Source organism: Pelodiscus sinensis, chromosome 13 (genome assembly GCF_049634645.1).
Source record: "Pelodiscus sinensis isolate JC-2024 chromosome 13, ASM4963464v1, whole genome shotgun sequence".
NCBI classification, from domain to species: Eukaryota; Metazoa; Chordata; order Testudines; family Trionychidae; genus Pelodiscus; species Pelodiscus sinensis.
Window position 1 is genome coordinate 9,860,343 of NC_134723.1, and position 23,029 is coordinate 9,883,371.

Sequence of the window (23,029 nt, forward strand, 5' to 3'; positions counted from 1 at the left end):
TTATTTCAAGTTTAGCCCTGCTGTGTAGATACGTCCATATCTAGGTATCCACTAGGGCCACTGTTGCTGTCACTGAGGCTATCACATCAGTGGGGACATTTTTCCTATGGCATGTCTACACTAGAAATTATTTTGAAATAATAACTCCTGAAATAACTATTTCAAATTAAGCTTATTTCCCAAGGAAAGCAAGAGCTGTTTAGAAATAATGGGCTTGGTAGTATGGACGCTCTCCTTGTTCTTTTGAAATAACTTCCTAGTGTCGACCAGGTCCTAGAAATGTATACCTTTTATTGTGCTCTAATGGAACACTACTATCTATCAAGCGGTATGTAATTAGCATTGGCATTCCTTCGTCTCAGAAAGTAATAAAGTATTTGTTTTTAACAAGATTTTTATATGACCCTGCGATGATTTGTGATGAAAACCAAAAAACTGGCCACTGTTGGAAGACAAAATACTGGACTAGATGAACTAGATGAACCTTTGGTCTGACCCAGTATGGCTGTTCTGATGTTCTTATGTTCACAAAATTGATGGCAACTAGATTGAGTAGAAGGTAGGTTAGTTGCTAGGCCAGAAGTATTTTGTGACTAATTTTGTGACATTAGATGGATGTGAAATCCCACTATGCAAATTGGACTTTTGTCAGCGTTACGAAATTACAGCTTTAGAAAAGAAGAATTCACAATCATAAATTCCACTGACACTACTTATATAACGCACCTCTAATTTCAATGTCCTCTCCATGTGGAATAGCAAGAGCAATAAATGTTACTACATGCTACTCATTAATATGCAAAGGTGAATCTGGAATCTCAGTGCACGTTGGCTTAGCTTATTAAGGAATATGTAGTTAATAAACAGCCTCTTGCTAGAAACACAGAGTTGTGTCACCTGAACTCTAATTATGCCCTGCCCTGCCCTTGTTTTGATATATAAATCAAAGCAAAAAAGAACTGAGGTATGCTGGAAAATAGATACCTTCCCTGTGGATTTTCTTATAACTATGTCTAAAACACTGCTTTTTTATATCAAATGCATACATTCCATTACAATGGGAAGCATTCCTTGGCATTAAAGAAATACTTCCCTGCATATAAGGCACTACATCCATGTTCTAAGGAAAGTTAATCTGTCATTTTTTCTGTGGTCTTGTACAGAATTGAAAGAATCTGTCATTTTTCTGGGGTATTGAAAGCTCCATTCCCCAACTAAATGTGGTCTCCTGGGGAAATTCAGACCTGCGTTTGCAAGAACACTTGGTAACTGCTTTATAAGGCTTTTCTCCATCTCGCTCACTGACTTGAGAATGTAATAGGTCCTTAGAAGGCTTGTTGCTCCTCAGTACAAAGGGCAGCGTCAGAGTGATTGCCACAATCTGTTGAGATTCTCTGAGAGGATGAAGTCTACTTTTTTTTCTGGATGGTATCTTTCATGGACTTTGTAATTGATCATTCGGATAGTATGTTGTTATGATTCTTGGCAGGCTCTCCTTTATTAACTTCATAGTGAAGGATGTGTGAGGAGTATTATTTTAGTATTATTTACATTATTTCAATATGTTCCATTGTTCTTTTCATTTTGTTTGTCCAGTACTGACACGAACCACATTTTTTTTGTGAAGAACTATTCCATTTACTAAAATACGTGTGGCCATTTTCTTAGACTGTTTCAAAGCTATTGATAGTATTTGTTACTGGAAAGAATGTATGTGGAACTAAACTAATAAACATCTAAATCTTTCCTTATGAAAAAATCCAACAAATTTATTCCAACTCCTCACTACAAAGGTCTGAAGAGAAGACAGTTTGAAAACATACCAACTTACTTTTTAATATTGATAACTGAGATTTTAAAACTGTTGGAAACAAGAAGAAATCAATGAATGCTTCATCTCCTGTTCACAGAGATCAGGATACTGAAGCAGCTCTCTGGAAATTCAACAAGGTCAGCTTTGACAATTATATATAATCAGAAGACAGATGCTAGACTAAAGCTCTTGGATTGAGAGGGAAGTTGTGAAGCAGTTTAACTGAATCAATGGAAAAGAACTTTGTGTTTTAATCACTTACTCAGTCATCATTAGTGGTCCAGTAACACTGAATTAGATCCTCAAATAGAGTTGTCATGGGAGCATAAGAGAGTGACAGCTTTGAAAGGCACAATTAAGAAGTGATACAGCAGTATAACCATAATGACATGCAAAGAGAACGGTGACAAACTCAATGGAATTTTACTTCTGTGTAACTGAAACCTAACATGGTACTCAACAAAGAGAGCTTATTTTATGCAACCTGATACTGGATAGCCATTCTGTGGTCTGGCAAGTTACCTTTCTATCCTGCTCTTCCATCCCCTTGCAATATTCAGGCCATGATCACTAGTTACCCAGATCAATCCCAGATTTTCTGTTCCCAAATGAAAAGCGTGTCAGAAGTTTACCAATTTTACCTTAGATTATTGCTCTAATTTGTGCACAGTACTTGCATTTAGTTATGAAAGCAAAGGGAATGTATTTTGAAAAAATTGGAGATTCAAATGAAAATCGGTGACAGATAGGAACAAACGGTTACATATAAAACAAAATCATAACACAGATTAACAAACCTAAACTTAACTAACAATTTATTCTCTTATGTAAAGAAGTGGATTTCACCCCAAGTTCCTTTCAGCATTTTCAGCCAAGCCTAGTGGAGATTTCTTTTTCGTGAAGTTTCCAGTTTACTTCTTGGCTGAAGGATTACAGGGATTCATAGAATCATAGGGGTGGAAGAGACCTCAGGAGGTCACCGAGTCCAGCCTCCTGCCCAAAGCAGGACCAACCCCCACTACATCTCTCTGCACCTCTTAAACATCCCAGAACAATTTGATGTTTACCTCAAAACAATGTCTCTCGTCACTTGTCCTGTTTACTTCTTTTTGTTAATTTCCTACTGAAGCTACAACCATTAACATTTGACTTAAGAGTGCAAATACACTGCTACTATATGACATGCAATACACAATGGTCCAACATGGAGATAAGTGTCTCACGCCTCTTGTTTGGAGACATTTGTCTTAGGAAACACTACCTTTGAGTGGCCTGCTTTTAACAACAGGTTGAGTTAAGGTATTTCAACTTCAGCTATGTAATTAACATAGCGAAGATGCTTATCTTAATTTGACCTTGTCCCATAGTGTAGATATACCCTCAGGCTTTCAACGGAGAGCTTACATAGCCACTTTTGCTTAGCCCATGGAAGGCTTGTACCCTGTGTACATCTGTGCCCTTTGCCAGTTGGCATCAAGAGGTACTTGATCACATCCCAATTCTATTATTGAGGGTTTCTGTGATGGTGTCCAAGACAGTCTGCAGCTGGGCCAGGCATTTTACCCAGCTCTGGCTGCCATTCCAGTGTCATATCCACAAGCTCATCCTTGATAATGCTATGGTAATATCAATATTTGATTTTGTATTGGTACCACTGTACAGTCTACTTTTACTTAAAATGTTCTCACATATTTTCTGACACTGAACTAATCATTAGTAGAATTCTCACTTATAAAATATTACACTAATACAATGGATTTACAGGAACTGGAAATATTTGGTCTTACCAAAAAAGAATGCAGATAAAGGTGGAAAGCGCTTTGACTATCATTAGCTGTTTAAACAGCTGTACTAATTAGGCCTAAGTATATAGAAATGCTAGAAATGTTTATTTTTGGAGCTTAGGTTGAAGTTGCAAATAAAGATGGTACTGAAATGAAGAGTAATTATAAGATGACTTTCAGCAAGAGACGTTTGACTTTAATTCCTAGATCCAATAGACGGAGTTTATTACAACACAGGATCAGTGGTGGACTAAGATCCAATTTTATTCAGTTTCAAAGCTGTTTGTTTGCAGCGAGCGTATGGATGAACATATGAATCTAGATGGACTTCAAATATAAACAATATAGTTTCTTTTAAGCAGTATTTTCTTCAAATAATATTTTGTTGTGTGTCAGGAAAAAGACATGTTGACTGGTGAAACAGAGCAGAGAGATAATTAAAAGAAAAGTAAAAGTATTGAGTGATTCAAATCCAGCTCAGAAAGTTTAAGATAAATAATGATCTTAATATAATATTCTCCAAACACGTGAGAGACCTGTCTATAATAAAATATATCCAAAATTAAACAATATCAGAACCCGAATAATCTTTTAAATCAAGCAACCTAAAACTTGGGGGATCTGGACAGGCAAATCTATGCCTCCAGAGCCGCATAATAGATAGAATAGGCTCCGTCCTCAGAATAGGCCAGCTGTAAACAAAGGGTACATCTACACTGTGGCGCTATTTGGGGATATTGCCAGTATCCTGAAATAGCTCTTCCGCATCTTTGAAATGAACAGGTTATTTCAAAATATAATGGGCTTGCTATTCCAACATACCTGTAAACTTCATTCCACAAGGAATAAGGGACATTTTGGAATACTGGCTTATTTCGATATTTGGTGCTGTGTAGACCAATGAAATAAGCTATTTTGAAATTAACTTGCATAGCTCAAATTGCGTAGCTTATTTCAAGATGAGAGTGCAGTGTAGATGCACCCAAAGATTATCTTGATGTGCAGGCATTTTGAGATGCCCAAGCAATGGTGATTTCACTGCAGGATTTCTTTTGAAAGTCTTTTTTAGATAAATAAATGTCAGGGAAATACCTCCTACAACATTCGGAGTCACTCATGATCAGCTTTTCAAATGTGATCCCTCTAGAACTACATTAACTACTGACTTATGAAACATAGTATCTTCTTAAGCAGGTATCACTCGAAACAGCTGTCTTCCTACCATTAGTCAATAACCATGAAGGGAATGTGGTCAAAATATATCCCAGAGTTCTATGGCAATATAGCATAAGCAGCCTCTCCAGGACTCTATAAGAAGACATTTGCTGGTCACAGGTTTTCTGCCAGTTGAATAGAATTGCATATATATATGTGAGTGTGTGTGTGTGTGTATTTATGAAAATAAGTTTTTCATTCCTGGCTGGCAAGACAAAGTAGTTCTTTCTGACAAAGTAGTTTAACCGTATACTTTTTGTCCAGGGTATAATGAAATGATTATGTCTTTAAAAAAAGTTTAGTACTGAATACTGAAAAATCAAATATTTTAATTTTCTCTGTTATTCAAGTTTGGTGAGGGTGTTTTGCTTCTTTGCTTGTTTTATAACAATCCATCTTTGTCTAAATATTTATCTTTCATTCATATTACTGAACAAAAGAACATAAGAATGGCCATACTGGGTCAGACCAAAGGAACATCCAGCCCAGTATCCTGTCTGCTCACAGTGGCCAATGCCAGGTGTCCCACAGGGAGTGAATCGAACAGGTAATGTTCAAGATTTCTCTCTCCTGCCATCCATCTCCACCCTCTGACAAACAGAGGCTAGGGACACCATTCCTTACCCATCCTAGCTAATAGCCATTAATGGACTTAACCTCCATGAATTTATCTAGTTCTCTTTTAAACCCTGTTTAAAAGGTCGCTCCTAGCCTTCACAACTTCCTCAGGTAAGGAGTTCCACAGATTGACTATGCGCTGTGTGAAGAAGAACTTCCTTTTATTTGTTTTAAACCTGCTGCCCATTCGTTTCATTTGGCAGCCCCAAGTTCTTATATTATAGGAACAAGTAAATAATTTTTCCGTATTCACTTTCTCCACACCACTCAAGATTTTTTATACCTCTATCATATCCCCTCTTAGTCTGCTCTTTTCCAAGCTGAAAAGTCCCAGTCTCTTTAATCTCTCCTCAGATGGGACCCATTCCAAACCCCCAATCATTTTAGTTGCCCTTCTCTGAACCTTTTCTAATGCCAGTATATCTCTTTTGAGATGAGAAGACCACATCTGTACACAGTATTCAAGATGTGGGCGTACTATGGATTTATATAAGGGCAATAAGATATTCTCCGTCTTATTCTCTATCCCTTTTTTAATGATTCCTAACATCCTGTTTGCTTTTTTGACTGCTGCTGCACACTGCGTGGACATCTTCAGAGAACTATCCACAATGACTCCAAGATTTCTTTTCTGATTAGTTGTAGCAAAGTTAGCCCCCATCATATTATATGTATAGTTGGGGTTATTTTTTCCAATGTGCATTACTTTACATTTATCCACATTAAGTTTCATTTGCCATTTTGTTGCCCAATCACTTAGTTTTGTGAGATCTTTTTGAAGTTCTTCATAGTCTGTTTTGGTCTTAACTACCTTGAACAGTTTAGTATCATCTGCAAACTTTGCCACCTCACTGTTTACCTCTTTCTCCAGATCATTTATGAATAAGTTGAATAGGATTGGTCCTAGGACTGACCCTTGGGAAAACCACTAGTTACCCTTCTCCATTCTGAAAATTTACCATTTATTCCTACCCTTTGTTTCCTGTCTTTTACTGATAATAGGACCTGCAACTTAGACCCACAAAGACCTTCTGAGGGTCCTTGGAGTCTTGTTTTTGTTTGTTTGTTTGTTTTTTAACTAACTGTAATTGTATACTTGGGTAACTGTGCATAACCATAGCCATAAGAACCGTATGTGGAGTGCTAATATATTCATGTGGACATCACTGTGTCTAACACATATAAAGAAGTTACTCACCCTGTGAAGTAACGATTGTTCTTCGAGATGTGCCCCGTGGGTGCTCCACTCTAGGTGTCGGGTCCCGTCCCGGCGCCGTGGCTCGGAGAATTTTCATAGCCGTGTCCCGCCAGCCCGTGCATGCGTGCTTCTTCAAAGCGCCGTTCGCACCTTTGATCAGCCGCACGCAGGCTGGCAACCGCCAGTTCCTCTCATCCGCCCAACTGAAAGAGATAATAAAGAGATTTGGAGCGGGGAGGAAGGGCGGGTCGTGGAGCACCCACGGGGCACATCTCGAAGAACAATCGTTACTTCACAGGGTAACTTCTTTTTCTTCTTCGAGTGGCCCCATGGGTGCTCCACTCTAGGTGACTCGGGAGCAGTAACCAAAGAGTCTGGAGTGCTCCGAACTCGAAATTTTTTTTTTTTTTACGATTAAGTACGACTAAGTACTGCTGTAGCCACCGAAGAATCTGAAGCAAAATGGTCAACTATAGCATAATGTTTCATAAAGGTGCTATTAGAAGACCACGTTGCTGCCCTACAAATGTCCCGGAACGGGACTCCCTTCAGGAAGGCTGTAGTAGCGGAGTGAGCTTTTGGAGGATACGGTAGGGGTTTCCCCCGTAAAGAATGGCACATAGATATGCATGAAACAATAAGTCTCGAGATACGCTGAGAAGTCAGCGGTTGGCCTCTAGAATGGTCTGCCAACGACACTATTAAACGGTCCATCTTCCTAAAGTCTCGTGTCCTATCAATATAGAAAGCCAAGGCTCTTCTCACATCCAGCATATGCCATATTGCTTCTTGCGGTGAGGCATGAGGTTTAGGGAAGAAGCATGGTAGAACCACTGGTTCGTTAATATGAAATTCAGATGACACCTTCGGGATAAACGCTGGGTGAACTCTCAACGTAACTGAGTCCTTAGAGAATACTGTATAAGGAGGAGAAGCCATAAAAGCTGCTATCTCACTAACCCTACGAGCTGAGGTAAGGGCTAGGAGAAACAGAAGCTTGGTGGTAAGTATGCATGGCGGGATAGTTGCTAGAGGCTCAAAGGGAGGCTGAGATAGAGTTTGCAATACTAGATCCAAATTCCATGAGGGTGGAGGGGGTCTTCGAGGCGGATTAAGGTTTGAAAGTCCCTTTAGGAATCTTTTTGTAGTGGGTTGCGCGAATATGGAGGAAGAATCGTCCATGTGATGAAAGGCATTAAAAGCTGCTAAATGCACCCGTAGAGAAGCTATTGCCAATCCTTTATCATGGAGTTGCAAGATGTACTCCAATATACGCAGTAAAGGTGTGGAACAGGGATCAAGGGTATTATCCGCACAGCATGCCTGGAATCTGGACCACTTCCCTATATAAGTAGCTCGCGTAGACTCTTTCCTGCTATGCATCAGCACCTTCTTGACTCGTTGAGAACAGAGTTGTTCGAAATTGTTAAACTAACAAGCATCCACGCTGTGAGGTGCAGGGTCTCGGGTTTTGGGTGACATAGAGATCCTTTGCTCTGGGTCAAGAGATTCGGGAGTAGTGGTAGGGAGTACGGAGTCTTTACTGACATCTGATGGAGTATTGAGAACCAAGGCTGACGAGCCCACGTTGGGGCTATAAGAATTACTCGCGCCCCATCAAAGCTGATTTTTTCGAGAACCTTGGGTATTAGAACGACTGGGGGAAAAGCATACAACAGTGTCCCTCCCCAGTGAAAGAGGAAGGCATCTCCTAGTGACTGATGTCCTACTCCCGCTCTTGAACAATAGATGGGGCATTTCCTGTTGTTTTCCTTGTGGCAAACAAGTCTATTGTCGGAGTTCCCCACTGGACAAATATCTTGTTTAAAACCTCTGTGCAGAGTTCCCACTCGTGGTCGTGGGGAAAACGTCTGCTGAGTGAGTCCGCTACTAAATTGTCGGTACCTGGAAGGTAGGACGCTACTAGAATAGTGTTGTTGTGAATACACCAATTCCATAGCCGAACAGCCTCCGCGCACAGGGAACGCGATCGGGCGCCGCCCTGTCTATTGATATAAAACATGGTTGCCATGTTGTCTGTCATGATTCTGGTAGTTGTATGCTGTATGTGGGACTGAAAATGTTTGCAAGCGTGTCGTACCGCCCGTAAGTCGAGTACGTTGATATGCAACATCATTTCTTGCGCTGACCAGCGCTCTTGGATAGTCATGTTGTCCATGTGCGCCCCCCAACCCGTGAGGGAAGCGTCCGTAGTTATCTGCCTTGTAGGCTGCGGGCGATGAAATGGTATGCCCGCAAGAAGATTGCTGGGCTTGACCCACCATTGAATGTTGGGGTACCACTACCGGTCTGTGGATACTGTTCTTTGCTGGGCTGTATACCGTGGCCAACCAATGTTGGAGGCAGCGAAAATGTAACCTTGCGTTTTGTACCACTACAGTGGAAGCCGCCATATGGCCCATTAGCTGTAAGCAGACGCGTGTAGGAATCGTGGGAGCATGCGTGACCGTATGAATAAGGTCTTGAATCGCCACAAAACGTTCTGATGGTAGGTATGCCCGTGCCACCGTTGAGTCGAGCCGTGCACCTATAAAAACCAAGTTTTGGCACGGAACCAATGATGACTTTTTTAGATTTATGAGAAGTCCCAGGGATGCAAACTGGCTGGATACTGTCTGCACCATATGACATGTCTCTGTAAACGTCGGGCCCCTGATGAGACAATCGTCCAAATAAGGGAATATTGTCACTCCTGCCCTGCGTAAATGGGCCGCCACTACTGCTATAGTTTTGGTGAAGACCCTGGGAGCACACGCCAGTCCGAATGGTAGGACCGTGTACTGGAAATGTTCGTTCCCCAATTGGAATAGAAGAAAACGCCTGTGAGCCACGTGAATAGCTACGTGGAAATAAGCGTCCTGTAAGTCGAGGACTGCAAGCCAGTCTCCTTTGTTCAACGACGGAATGATAGTTGCTAAGGTCACCATCTTGAATCGACACTTCCGAAGGTGACGGTTTAACTTTCGGAGGTCTAGAATGGGCCTCCAGCCTCCCGATTTCTTCGGTGTGAGGAAATACCGGGAATAAAAGCCTTTTTCCCCAAAATTGTTTGGGTACTCTCTCTATTGCCCCGATAGCGAGCAAACGGAGGACTTCTTGTTTCAGCAGTTGCTCGTGAGAAGGGTCCCTGAAAAGGGACGGGGTGGGTGGGGTGGGAGGAGGAATGGAGAGGAAAGGAATTGAGAGGCCGTACTGCACCACTTCTAGTACCCATCTGTCTGTGGTGATGTTGGACCATTGGTGGTAATATGATTTCAGTCGATGGTGGAAAAGAGAAGAAGTGTCGTTTTCCGTGTTGATCGAGGGAGACGTGCTTGCAACCTCGACAGGGAAGTCAAATCTGCTGCTTGTTTGAAGACTGGTTGGTTGAATGGTTTTGCTGGGGTCGTTTCCTCTGAGGACGCTGCCTAGGGCGCTGATTCTCCAACATGCGTGTCTGTTGTCTGGAAAAGTTAAAATCATATCTTCTCTGATAAGGGTAATAACGCCTTCGTTTAAAATTGGGCGTGTACATCCCCAGCATATGTAAGGTGGCACGAGAATCCTTGCCTGAATGGAGAACCTCATCAGTATTTGCCGCGAAAAGCTTAAGCTTATCAAAGGGGAGATCCTCAACCTTATTTTGCATCTCCTTCGGTGCTCCTGCGGAGGAAAGCCATGATGACCTCCTCATTGCGATAGCCGTAGCCGTGGCCCGAGCTGCTGTGTCTGCCACGTCCATTGCAATTTGCAATGCAGTACTACATGCTGCATATCCTTCCTGAACTATTGCTTTTAATAGTGGTTTCTTAGCATCTGGAAGATGATGTAACAACTCCGTTAGCTTCAAATAATTATCAAAGTTGTGATTTGATAAATGAGCCGAGTAGTTAGCCATACGTAATAGGAGTGTGGCTGAAGAGTAGACCTTTCTACCAAACAGATCCAACTTTTTATTGTCTTTATCGTGGAGCGCACTTCTGTACTGTGGTGCTTTGGTCCTTCGCTGTGCTGCGTCAACCACTAACGAATTGGGCTGAGGGTGGTTGAATAGAAAATCTAACCCCTTCGCCGGCACGAAATATTTCTTATCGGCTTTCTTATTCGTAGGAGTAACTGATGTCGGAGTTTGCCATATCTCATCCGCCACTTCCATGATCGCGTCGTCAATTGGTAAGGCGATTTTTGCACGCTGCTGTGTGTGGAGGTTCTTTAATAGCTGATGTGTTCTTACTGGAACATCTGCCAGCTGTATTTCCTGCGTGCCTGCCACCCATTTAAACAGGTCCTGGAACTGTTTTAGATCGTCCGGTGGAGACAATTCACCTGGACAGACTGCCTCATCTGGTGAGGACGATGTGCAGTCCGCTGGAGAGGTTTCTGGCTTAGGGTCCTCTGTGTCAGACAGCTGCCCTTCCTCCAACTCGGACTGATCCTGTTGGACAGATTGGCTTGTCGATGGAGGAGGTGAGTTTAGCTGTTGTGGACGAGGTGAGTATTGTGTGATTGGTGATCGGCAGTTGCAGGATGATCCCCTATGGGAAGGTAATATATGTTCACGGTGGGGACCGTCGTCACACGAGCGATAGTAGTGTCCATAGTAGCGCTCAGAGCGTGACGGAGAAGAACGACGCGACGAACGTGCACTAGTGCGTTGAATGTAATAGACGCGGCGTGGGGAACGTCTAGAAGACTCATATCTATATGACCGACTTGGTGAATGAGATCGTGAGCGAGATCACTGTGCTTCTAGATATACTGTGTCCCTATAATTGTGCCGCCTGTATGTAACATGGATCGGAGAGGCACTATAGTCTCGATACCGTGGGCGCCTTGGTGGCGATGGAGATGGTCCTGGTGAGAAAATTGGGGAAGCAGATCTGTCCCTCCTAGGAGTCTTCGATAGAGCTTTTCTATGTAATGAGGTACTGTCAGTTCCCATGTCAGCTGGAGAGCTCTGTACAGAGTGAACGCAGAGCGGTGCCGGGGAGATCAGCTGCAGCTGCTCCGCTGTCAGTGCCGATGAAGTGCTCGGTGCCGACATCATTAAATTTGCCGGTGGCGCCATGTCAGGAATGCACATGGCTGGGTCCGGTGCCGCCGATGCCGGTGCCGTCACGAGCGGTGCCGCTGGATCCCGCACCGTTGACGTTGATGCCTGCGAACCCGGCACCGGCTGGCTTGTCAGTTTCAGCGGTAACGCTGCACCGCCAGCCGGCGAAACTGAAGCCGGCGCTGTTGCTGCCGGTGCCGAAGAAGCCCGAGCCCTCTGCGTTTTCGATCCCCTATCAGCGGGGTCAGTAGAGCAGCGGGACCCCGTGGAGGTCAATTTGGGGGCTGCTGAAGCCCTTGAGGCTGCCGGAGGGAGGGAGCGAGCCGGGGATGGCTTTGCTCTCTTTGAAGTTACCAGTCTGGGAGAAGCCGCTCTCCTCTTTGAATCCGAAGTTTTTGCTGAGGCTGGAGAGGGTATCGGGTCAGGCAGCAGCGCTTTGTCAAACGACATCATGCGGATCTTTAATTCCCGCTCTCTGCGGGCTCTGGACGTCAGCTTGCAACAATGGGTGCACTTTTGGGGAACGTGTGACTCACCCAAGCACCTTATGCAAGCGTCATTGCCATCAGCCGCGGGCATAGCTTCGCGGCAGAATGAACATTTCTTAAAACCGGGGGATCCCGGCATTGCTAGGCGTAGAGGGTGGCTAGATGCCGACCTCGGTAAGCTTTGTCAATTTCAATTTCCTTTAGCGCTTGGCCGTAGCGCTAATGAGTTGATCTGAAGAGAAAACTTTTTCTTTCTTTCTTTCTTTCTTTCTTTCTTTCTTTCTTTCTTTCTTTCTTTCTTTCTTTCTTTCTTTCTTTCTTTACAATAGAACTGTAGAACAGGAACACGACTAATCCTAAAGTAACTATCTACACTGAGACAACAAACTAATAATGCGAATGAGAAAGATATATCTAACAACACAGGGAGCTCCGACTGCGACCTGAGGCGGTTGAGAGGAACTGGCGGTTGCCAGCCTGCGCGCGGCTGATCAAAGGCATGAATGGCGCTTTGAAGAAGCACGCATGTGCGGGCTGGCGGGACACGGCTATGAAAATTCTCCGAGCCGCGGCGCCGGGACGGGACCCGACACCTAGAGTGGAGCACCCACGGGGCCACTCGAAGAAGAAATATGTGCATGCACACACACACTATTCTTTACACTGAGTAAGCAAGGTCACTCCAAAGAATCTTTCTTCATTTATGTTTCTGGAATGAGTAGTTGAGTGAAACAGGATGACAAAAAAGAGAATTTTATAGAAGTAATCTCAGTATATTTTGCCCAACGTCAAAAAGAATATACATTATTTGATTTCAACTGATTCTTCTCAGATAACTGATACTATGTATCTATGCAATGTAACATCAATAAACTTAACATCAATACAGGGGTACAATATTTACCGTATGAATAGACAGAGGAATAAACCATCTACTATGAAATGTAATAGCTGGGACTGTTCCCTTTCAAGAACTCTGATGGCTTAAGAGAAAAGATGACTTAGTTAAATTAGAGGCCTGATTAAAAATGCTTTTCAAGAGTGTCCTAGAAAACCTTCTGCATTGTTTATTCTGTGTCTGAGCTGTGTAGTCCACTTGAAATAAAAAATCCAGTGGCAAAATATTGATCAAGTATATAATTTCATATCTGAGTAAGAGAAGAGTTTCCTGCCATACAGAAAAGCACATGTGAGAATGGGATTTATGGAACAGACTTCCCAATCATTACCTGTAGCTAAAGTCTCCTGGACACATCACATTGAATTGCCTGCAGGCATCTAATGTGGTAGGCCCTTATTTCTTGGCCAGAAGGGGCTGATGTCATTGTGAAGTCACTAAAGTGAGGCTCAGCGAGGGTATGTCTAGTCTACAAACTTCTTTCGAAAGAAGCTTTTTCAAAAGATATTTTTTTAAAAAGCTTTTTTTGAATGAGAGCATCCAGACTACAAAAGAGGATCGAAAAAGCGGTCTGCTTTTTCAAAAGAAAGCGTCTAGACTGCTAGGATGCTCTCTTGTAAAAAGGGCATCCGGAGATCTGGCAGGCCTTCCCTCCCCCCCCGAATAAAACTGCCTCCCCCACATCCACACACACCTTTTTTTGAAAGAGCTCTTTTGAAAAAAGTGTTCTTCCTTGTAGAAAGTGGTTTACCAATTTCAAAAGAAGCACCTTTTGATTTACTTTCGAAAGAATGCAACTGTAGTCTGAAAGCAGGTGAAGTTTTTTTCTGAAGACTGATCTACGGATAAACTAGAAACCTAGGTCTAGCATCATTCAAAAGCAATGCCAAGGTGTTCTTTGCTCCCTAAAGGTATCTGTAGACTATAGAGTGTTTGTGGGGTTTTTATTTTGTTTTGTTTTCTAAAAAACACCTTTTCCAAGAGTGTGACTATAACAAGAGATTTTGAGAATGCATGTTGGAAGCAAAAGAAGAGAAAATAGAAGGACAGGATTAGAAAATCTCAACAACTCTTCTCCCCCCCCCCAAAAAAAATGTTATTTCCCAACTACAGCTAAGTCTACACTGTAGACTGTCAACAAAACTTACATTACTAAGGGTGTTAAAAACCCGTGCCCTAAGTGCCATAAATTACACCATCATAAGCCCTTGTATGCACAGCACCATGTCGGTAGGAGAGTTGATTTTGTTGCTCACAAAAATGGTTTTATTATGGAACTGGCAATGTGTCTTCACCAGACATGGTGCAGCAGTGTAGCTTAATCAGCTGTATGTGTAGACATGGCCCAAATCAATTTATAATTGTCTTATTTTCTTTTCCTCTAAACAACATAAAACAACCCAGTGCTGGTCTGATCTGAATGTACATTTTAAAAAGCCTCGTGCATGATGATGTTAATGTAAAGTGCGTTTGACAATTTCTTCTCTTATTTTCTCCCAAGGATTTACAATTATTTTTAATCTCTACAGAGTTGAGCTTCCACTACCCTTTGGGAATTCCATGACAAAGACAGACACGGACTGGGGTAAATCCTCTTATATTGTGTTGATTCTGATCTTGAAATTTTAAATAAAGTCCAATGAGATGCACATCACATTTCATACCAGTAACATTTTTCCAGTTCAGATGTTACAGTGAGGACTGCACACAGGCACTCCTACTTTGCAAGGCTTTTCCCCCTTTGTGTTTAAAGGACTACTAAACGTCAAACATAATGACCATTCATCATTTTCCAAATCATATTGTCTCAGTATTGGGACAGCCTTTTAGACAGTTCAGCAGTACTGATTGATTTATTTCTAGGCATTGCTATGTCTGTTCTCAGTGTTTTCAGCTACAGCAAGTGATGACTTTAATTAAAAACACATGATAAAATATTGTCCATAGGAAAAGATATACAGTGAGGAGAAATGATGGAAAGAATCTGACGAGCATTACTACAGTCAAAGGCACATTTCAATACCACAGCCCCTTCATTTTCAAAGCAGAGTGTGGGGATTTTGCCGGGTGGCTCCTATTAACATCAAAGTGTGTCAGACATCTAAATCCCTGTGTGCAGCTTTGGAAACATAGGGGATGTTATCCTGAAAACAATATATTTGATTCAGTGCAGGAATAAAGAAAAAAATGTGCACAGATCTCTGCAATAATACCAATGGTTGCTGTACATTTTTTGTACTGGGGAATAACAGTAAGCAAGAAATGCGTTATGTACTAAGGACCATATCTGTCCCCTTGAAGGTACATCTATACAGCAGCATTATTTCAGAATAACTGGCATTATTCCAAAATAGCATAATGCACGTCTACACTACATGCCTTTATTTCAAAATAATGTTGAGCTGGAGGGCGTCTTACTCTGACACATGGTCATCCTCATTTCACAAGGAGTAAGGGAAGTCGAAGGAAGAACATTTGTGTAGACAGTGTCAAAAACCGAGTTAAGCTATTTCGACTTTAGCTACGCAATTGACGAAGCTAAAATTGCATAGCTTAATTCAACTTTAGCCTGCTGTGTAAACTTGCCCTCAGAGTACAATGAGTGAGTGCATCTCTGGCCCAACACCCTCTATTTCTATTGGTAAAAGTGGTTATACAGGCAGGCTCTTGGTTTTCTCTCTGTCCCATATACTCAGTGTGTACCTGTGCATAGCCCCACTGTACCTATATAACTATAGGCTTGGTTCTCTCTGCCTTCTGTAGTCACATGCTAAGGAAGAATGGATTCATAGACATCCAAAATCTCTAAACCAATTACAGACATATTCATGGCTCTTATTGAGCTTCCAGGGTGTCCCCAAGCTCAGTTGTTCTGAGTCATTATATTTAAATTTAAAACCCATATGTGTATATGAGTAGTTAAGTTGCTCCTCTCCTGTGCTCTTATCTATAATGATTTTGTCTGCCATAGTTGCTTAGCTTTGTTATGCTTTTCTGAAGTTCCTCTCATAAGTTGAATGGAATTCTCCCTCACCTCACAAAAAGATGGTGCACAAGTGAAGCTGTTCTGTAGTTGGAAGAGCCCCACCATTCCTTAGACCCCAGTACATGTGAGTACAGTTTGTAGAGCCAGGTTCCATTGAATCCCTTGCACTCAACCCTGTTCCCCTGCTAGCCTGGGACAAGCATAGGGATGGCTGCCTAATCACTGCACCTCATAGGATATGTAGTTCAGAACCCCAGCCTGCAGCGGAACTGAATAAGGCCCTTTCACAGACAAGAAATAAGGGGTGGTATAGGTGAAACTGGTGATTTGGTGGGTACACAAGATGTATCAATTTGAGGTCAAAATCACCACTTAGAGATTTTACTATTTATTTTGTGGTGCTTGAAATCCAAGAAGACTGACATTGTAAACTCTGAAGAGTAGAAATTGTATTAAGACCTTCTGTTATGCATGTTAGCAGTAAAATGATTGACTCAAAAAAAAAGTCAAGGGAGCATACAAAGTAACATCTTCCAAAACTCAACAATAAAATCTTCATACTCTTGTGTGGATTCAGTAGATCACAAAAGATGTTATCACATATCATATTTAAGTGCTATGCAGTAAAGAAACTTGCAATATCTACTGCAGTTGCAGGTCTGAGTTGAAAATGTATCACAGAAGACAGCCCACAATTACAAATCCAGGTTCAGTTGTGCAATGCAGTAGCTGCATTGGGAATTAAGATGGCAAGGAGAGAGATTATTATTATTATTATTATGCGCAAAATAGCAACCCACAAGGTGTGACTAAGTGCCATTCACCAGGGGTAATATACCCAGTGCTTTTATCATGCACCCTCAATAAGCTCCAGAGGAATAAAGAAAGAGTTCAGTGTTAGTTACCTATTGAAAGAGGGAGACAATAGTAATAGTGGCAACAATAATATTAAGAAAAATCATGAAGTTAAGGAAGATAAGAAAAGCAAAAGCTCCTGGATTATTAAAGGAACGGAGAGGGAGGAAGAGAACAGTGGGAGATACAAGATAACAAGGGCAGCATGGGAGGTAGAACAGCAGGAAGTGCAATTGGGAGGTAGAGTAACTGGGATATCCAAGAGGGAGTGAGGCAGCAGGAGATAGAAACCAAGTTGCATAATGAACTTGTGGAGATTAAAACCCTGGTTGTTTGGAGTCAAATCCAAAAGATACATGAAGCGGAGGGAACAGAGTGATCATCTCTTTTATTCACTCTATAATAAAAAAACAATCCACTGATACATTTAGAGGCAACAGTAAATAAGTGACCGTTTAGAACAAAATGGTGGAATCCATCAAAGGGTCTGAGCACAGCTTTCTAGTTACCTTTCTACCTAACAATGTTGGTATTTTTTTCTGTATTGCTGTTGATTCTTATTTTATTTTTAATCTATAAACTCATATTGCTCAATGCTGTATTATAAGAAAAATAAGAGGTTAGAGGTGAAATTCTGAAGTCAATGGGAAACCTCTTATTGGCTTCAATGGGGCAGTATTTAATTTAAAATGATCCGATGGGGGAAATTGCCATAAATCCAATGAAGTAACAGAACTGTGTCAATCCCAGCTGAGGATCTAGCTCCCAATGGTTAGCTAATATATTTTATAAGTCACAGTGTACATGTACATTACCAACTTTCTTCTATTATTTAACAGCATATTAACAATACAAATAATATATCTAGCTCATTTTAGGATTTTCTTCCCCTTCGAAAACATCAAAAGCAAAAGAACAGCACAATAGGAAAATCAACACTAACTCACCCCAGCAAAAGAAGCTGATTAGCAGGCAGAAGCAATTATAAAAAAATGTGGTGTGCAAGTGTTGTTTCTGACCATTCTATAGATGGAATACTTACACTGGAGTTTGCATAAAAATAATTTTAAAGCATTTTTATCCCCTTGCTTCTCCCTTGCCCAATTAACTTGAGTGTCCCCCCTTTAAAAAAAAGCATTGTAAAACTGCAGTACTTTTGGACCTAACTGCCACTAGAATCCTACATGACACGGCTAGTTCACGTTGATTTATATTTATTTATTTTTGGTTGTTCTACCTTTGGATTTTTTCATTTTTTTTCTTTAAATATCAATGTTTTGTCTTTCAGATGAGATTTCCAGGTCATATCTGTAAGTAAGAAGGATTGTTTTATTTTTGGACTGTTATTTTCTCTGTCAGAATAAAACTATATAAAACTTAAAAGACAGAGGAGAAAGCGTTTAATGTATAATACATACTAAATCTGTTGTTGCTATGTATGCCAATTTCATAATTGTGATAAAGCAATCTACTGCTATTTATCTAGCTAATAATGATATTCAAATATTTAAAAGTTATACTTTCATTGCATTTGTTTGATGTAAAAACAATCAAAAAGAACTTTTGGGCTGAGTTAACGTCAGATTTTTAATGACAATATCCATCCGCTATTACCAGGAAGTTTTCAGTGCTTCTTCTTTTTCTATATGTTAAAATAAATAGTATGTAACTATAGCAACTAAAGGGTTGGAAAACATGTGAATACACTGCCAAGAAGAGATCATATTTTCATGTGAACGGGGTTAAGTTTAAAAAAAATGCACAGGATACCCCTCTATTTTGATACTCAATGTTCAGCTTCCAAAACGAAGTACATAAGTATCAGAAAAGCAAGTTTCAGCAGGACGAAGTAAATTAATGGGTGGTGGTGAACCAGAAACTCAACAAATCTAGCATCCTGTCTGGCTCGTTCCTTAAGACTCATGCCCTGCCCCTTCCATCTTCCTTCCCACTCCAAAGTCCAGAGACCATCCCATGACCACAAGCTCTTTTCTTCCCCGGCCTCAGCTCTGGGTTGCCTGATCACCTCCAGCCTCAGAGCCTGCAGAAGGCATCCCCTCACCCTCTGGAGCAGCAGCAGGTGGGACAGGCAGTCCCCCTCTGCCAACCCTGGAGCACAGAGCAGGTGGGTGGCATGCAAATCTTCCCTCCCCAGACCGCCTTCCACTCGCTCAGTGGCACCAGCCACCCCAAATCCTTGCCACTCTAACCCCAGCAGGCTTCCCAGAGAGGAGCTGCCTGCCTGAGCTGGTGTCAACCAGCAGCTGGAGGGGTCTCAGAGTGGAACATGGACTGGAACATGTAGAGCTGTTTGGTTTGGCACAGCCTTCCCCATACCCATCACCCACAAGCTAATTCATAAACGCACCTTTACTTAGTTATTTTAAATGTGCATGAATTTGATTTGGTTTGTAGTTAAAAATCAACATCCAGTGGCTGAATAACTGATTTACTCAACTCTGCAAGGATGCATTGGCTGAGAGGTGACCTAATAAGGCTTTCCTGTCTCTAGTTTCTATAAACTATAAAGTAAACCAGACCAATGGAACTTGTTCTGACCCCCTGGGCAGGTGCTTACAGTACACAATCGCATGTTCAGGTGTTTACAGTACACAATCGCATGTTCAGGACCAGAGATAGTAGGGGTGTGAGTTATGTTGTACCTTAAGAGATTTTGTTGCTGTTAGACTCTGTAATTTCCAAAGGCAAGTTGACTGCTTTTGTGCAATTGTTAGTCTAACAGTCACTTCTTCTATATTGGGGGGAGAGGTAATCACACTACCAAGGGTGAATGGAGATTTGAAATGTTTCAGAATTTAGTCACCAATAAGTGCTATTGCTGCAGCCTAACTCTTAATCCTTTGGAAGCGATTCCCTGCTGGGGTTGAGACATTAGGTGGTACAGGCCAGGGCTCTGGTGTGGCACTGAGCTCTCTCTTTCTCACTCAGGTGTTTGGCTGTGTGGTTCTTGCTCACCTGCAGAGGATCTAACTGATCACCATATACGGATTCAGAAAGGAATTATAAAAGCCCTACAAATCCGTGGATCTCCATGGATCATTTTTTGTGGATAGTGGATCAGATGTGGATATGTCTACACTATAGCGTTATTTCAAAATATATTATTTCGAAATAGCTTATTTTGAAATAACGTTTCTACACACAAAATGCATTTTGAAATAGCGCGTCCACACTGAGTGGACGCTGAATTGCATTTAAGGCTGGCTGGAACCAAGTCCAGCAGGGCATCAGGTCAGGATTTACTTTGTGTGGCTGCTGCCTGAGGCTATCTAAGGCCTGTGCTTAAAGGGACCCCAACCCTGGACTGCCAGTTCTCAGGTTTCCCTGATTGCTTGTCTACCTCAATGAGAGACAGCAAAGCATTTTGTCTCTGTGTGCTCTGGTTGCTCTCACTTGGGACACCACAGCACTCTTCAACATGGAGCCAGAGCTGCCTCTGCTAAGGCAGGAGAGCATGAGGCACAGGCTATGTGAGTCATTGAGCAATAGGAAGCTGTTCAGTGTGTGGTTTGGAGATGGATGCACATAAAAGATAATGTTGATTCTGGTGGTTGTGGATTCACGTTTTTGTATCCATGGAGGACTCTAAGGGTACGTCTAGACTGCAATCTTTTTCGAAAGAGAGCATCTATACCTTAAAAACAGATCGAAAAAAGGGATCTGCTTTTTCAAAAGAGAGCATCTAGACTGCATGGATGTGCTCTCGAAAGAAAGCCCTGATTGCTATTCACAGAATGGCCATGAGGGCACCTGCGCTTTTTTCAATTGCCTCTTCTTTTGAAAAATGTCCCTGTTCTGCATCCACACATGCCTTTTTTTAAAAAAATCTCTTTCAAAAAAGGCATTCTTCCTTGTAATTTGAGGTTTACCAATGTTGAAAAAACCCTTCATTCTTTCAATTTAATTTCGAAAGAACACGATTGCAGGTTGGTGAAGTTTTTTTTCAAGAAAAGGGCAGTTTTTTCTAAAAAAAAATGTAGTCTAGACATACCCTAAAATTGTCCCTCAGTTCAGATTGGCAGTAACCTTGAGGGTTTTTTCACTTTTCTCTGCAGCACATGGGTACAGGTCACTTTCCAATTTAGGTATCTGATGCTATGTCTAGACAGCAGAGCTATTTAGGGATACCGGAAGTATCCTGAAATAGATATTCCACATTTTTAAACACACCCGTTATTTCAAAATACATTTTAAAATAATGGGCTCTCTATTCCAGCGTCCCTATAAACCTTATTCCATGAAGGTGTAGCGCAAATTGCATAGCTTATTTTGAGGTGAAGGTACTCCCTTAGTTCATCTCTTTCCTGCCATTACAAGAGCTTTGGGAACTGGTGCAGCTTTGGTCCCTCCTATTCTCTGCCACAGACACTTTGTCAACATGGAATGAAGCTGGCCAACAGAATTTTAAGTAAAAATGCAAAGTATCCACTTTGGCTACTGCCAAAGAATGTTGACATTCTGATCCTGGTGATATAATACAGGGGGAGAAAAAGTCACAAAAGTCAATTCCAGCAGGATGGTGCTTGTTTAGAAAGTGGACTGAACATCTTGATTGCATAATTGCATATAACTATGACAAGGTAACTGGCTCTGAGCATGTGGATATCTGATTAATTCTCCCACAGTATTCTTGCCAGCAAATTAAAGAAGTATGGATTGGATAAAAGGACTGTAATGTGGATAGAAAGCTGGCTAGATCATCAGGCTCAGCTGGTGGTGATTGATGTCTGGCTGGCAGTTGGTGTCAAGCGGAGTGCCCCAAGGGTCAGTTCTGAGGCCATATTTGTTCAACGTCTTTATTAATAACTTGGATGAGGGGATGGATCGCACCCTCAGCAAGTTCATGGATGACTAAGCAAGGGGGAGAGGTAGATACGCCGGAGGGTAGGGATAGGGTCCAGAGTGACCTAGAGAAATTGGATGATTGGGCCAAAAGTAATCTCATTAAGTTCAATAGGACAAGTGCTGAGTCCTGCACATTGGACGGAAGAATCAGAAGCATTGTTATAGGCTAGGGACCGACTGGCTAAGCAGAAGTTCTACAGAAAACCGGGAGGTTCTGGGGGTTACAGTGAATGAGAAGCTGGATGTAAGTTACCAGTTGTCCGAGGCAGAACATCAGAAATGGCTGCCCGTCGCAGGGAGCCATAGCCTGTAATACCTCTGAGGCTGGTATAGGGGGCTCTGTCTGTGAGGTGGAGTGTTTTCCATATAAGGGCATGTAAATTAATAATCTTCCCCTGCTCGCTCCACCCATTGCAGTAACAGATCAGCCAGTGGGCTGACTGGTGCTCAGGCCTGCTACTCCACCCACTGCAGCAAAAACCAACCTATGGGGTGATAAGTTCACAGGCAATAAAACAGACAGGCAGCCCCTCTCTCACTGGGGATTCGCATTGAGTGAACGCCTGGCCTGATCACCCAGACGCCTTGCACCCCCCGCTCTTGAGTCTTACTGAGCATACTCCGAGTTGGTCGACCCGAGTGGAGACAGTTTATGAGCGTGTGACTGGTACTTGTGTTCCTGCTGTCTCCAGAACTGGTATAAACCCTGCCCCCCCCCCCCCCCCCGCCATCATCCCTATCCTAATTGATTTTTTAGTTGTCCTTATTGCTTGCCAAGTGACAGTGGCTAAAAAGTTACTAAGTTAGTTTATAAATAGTTGTGGTTTAGGTTTTTTACTGTTTCCTTGTATAAAGTTGTGTAAATAGTCAGCCCTATGGATAATACCAGTGTTAATTCAACTGTTCCTAACCCCTGGGCAGTTATTGGGAATTACTGTGATTTAGAAAAGCCTCAGGGAATTGTTTTGTGTTGTCTGGCAATCTGTTTAATTTTTGTTCTGATGATTGTCTGGCGCCATCAAAATAAAATCAGTTTGTTCTTTTTGAAACCCCCAGTTGTGGTCTCATCCTTTCCGGCATCCCTTCGAACCTCGTGTATTATGGGGACTGACACCAGTGTGCCCTTGTATCCAAGAAGGTTAATGGTATATTGAGATGCATTAGGAGGAGCATTGCCAGCAGGTCTCATCAAATTATTCCCCTTTTCTTAGCACTGGTGAGGCCACATCTGGAGTATTGCATCCAATTCTGGGTC

The 23,029-nt window shown here is 42.1% G+C and overlaps 2 protein-coding genes across 13 annotated transcripts in view; both read right to left on the reverse strand.

Annotated features, from left to right (window-relative positions):
- Positions 1-23,029, reverse strand: part of PCDH11X (protocadherin 11 X-linked) — a 1,146,051-nt gene that overhangs the window by 723,246 nt on the left and 399,776 nt on the right. The window lies entirely within an intron of this gene.
- LOC112547838 (uncharacterized) overlaps positions 1-23,029 on the reverse strand; it is a 240,467-nt gene that overhangs the window by 95,874 nt on the left and 121,564 nt on the right. For 2 of the 3 annotated variants that reach the window (XR_012906850.1, XR_012906849.1), the window contains exon 3: positions 18,146-18,216. The gene's annotated coding sequence lies outside the window, so the exon portion shown is untranslated. Of the gene's footprint in view, positions 1-13,744; positions 18,217-23,029 lie in introns of those variants that run through there. The other variant, XR_012906847.1, reaches the window with a different exon arrangement.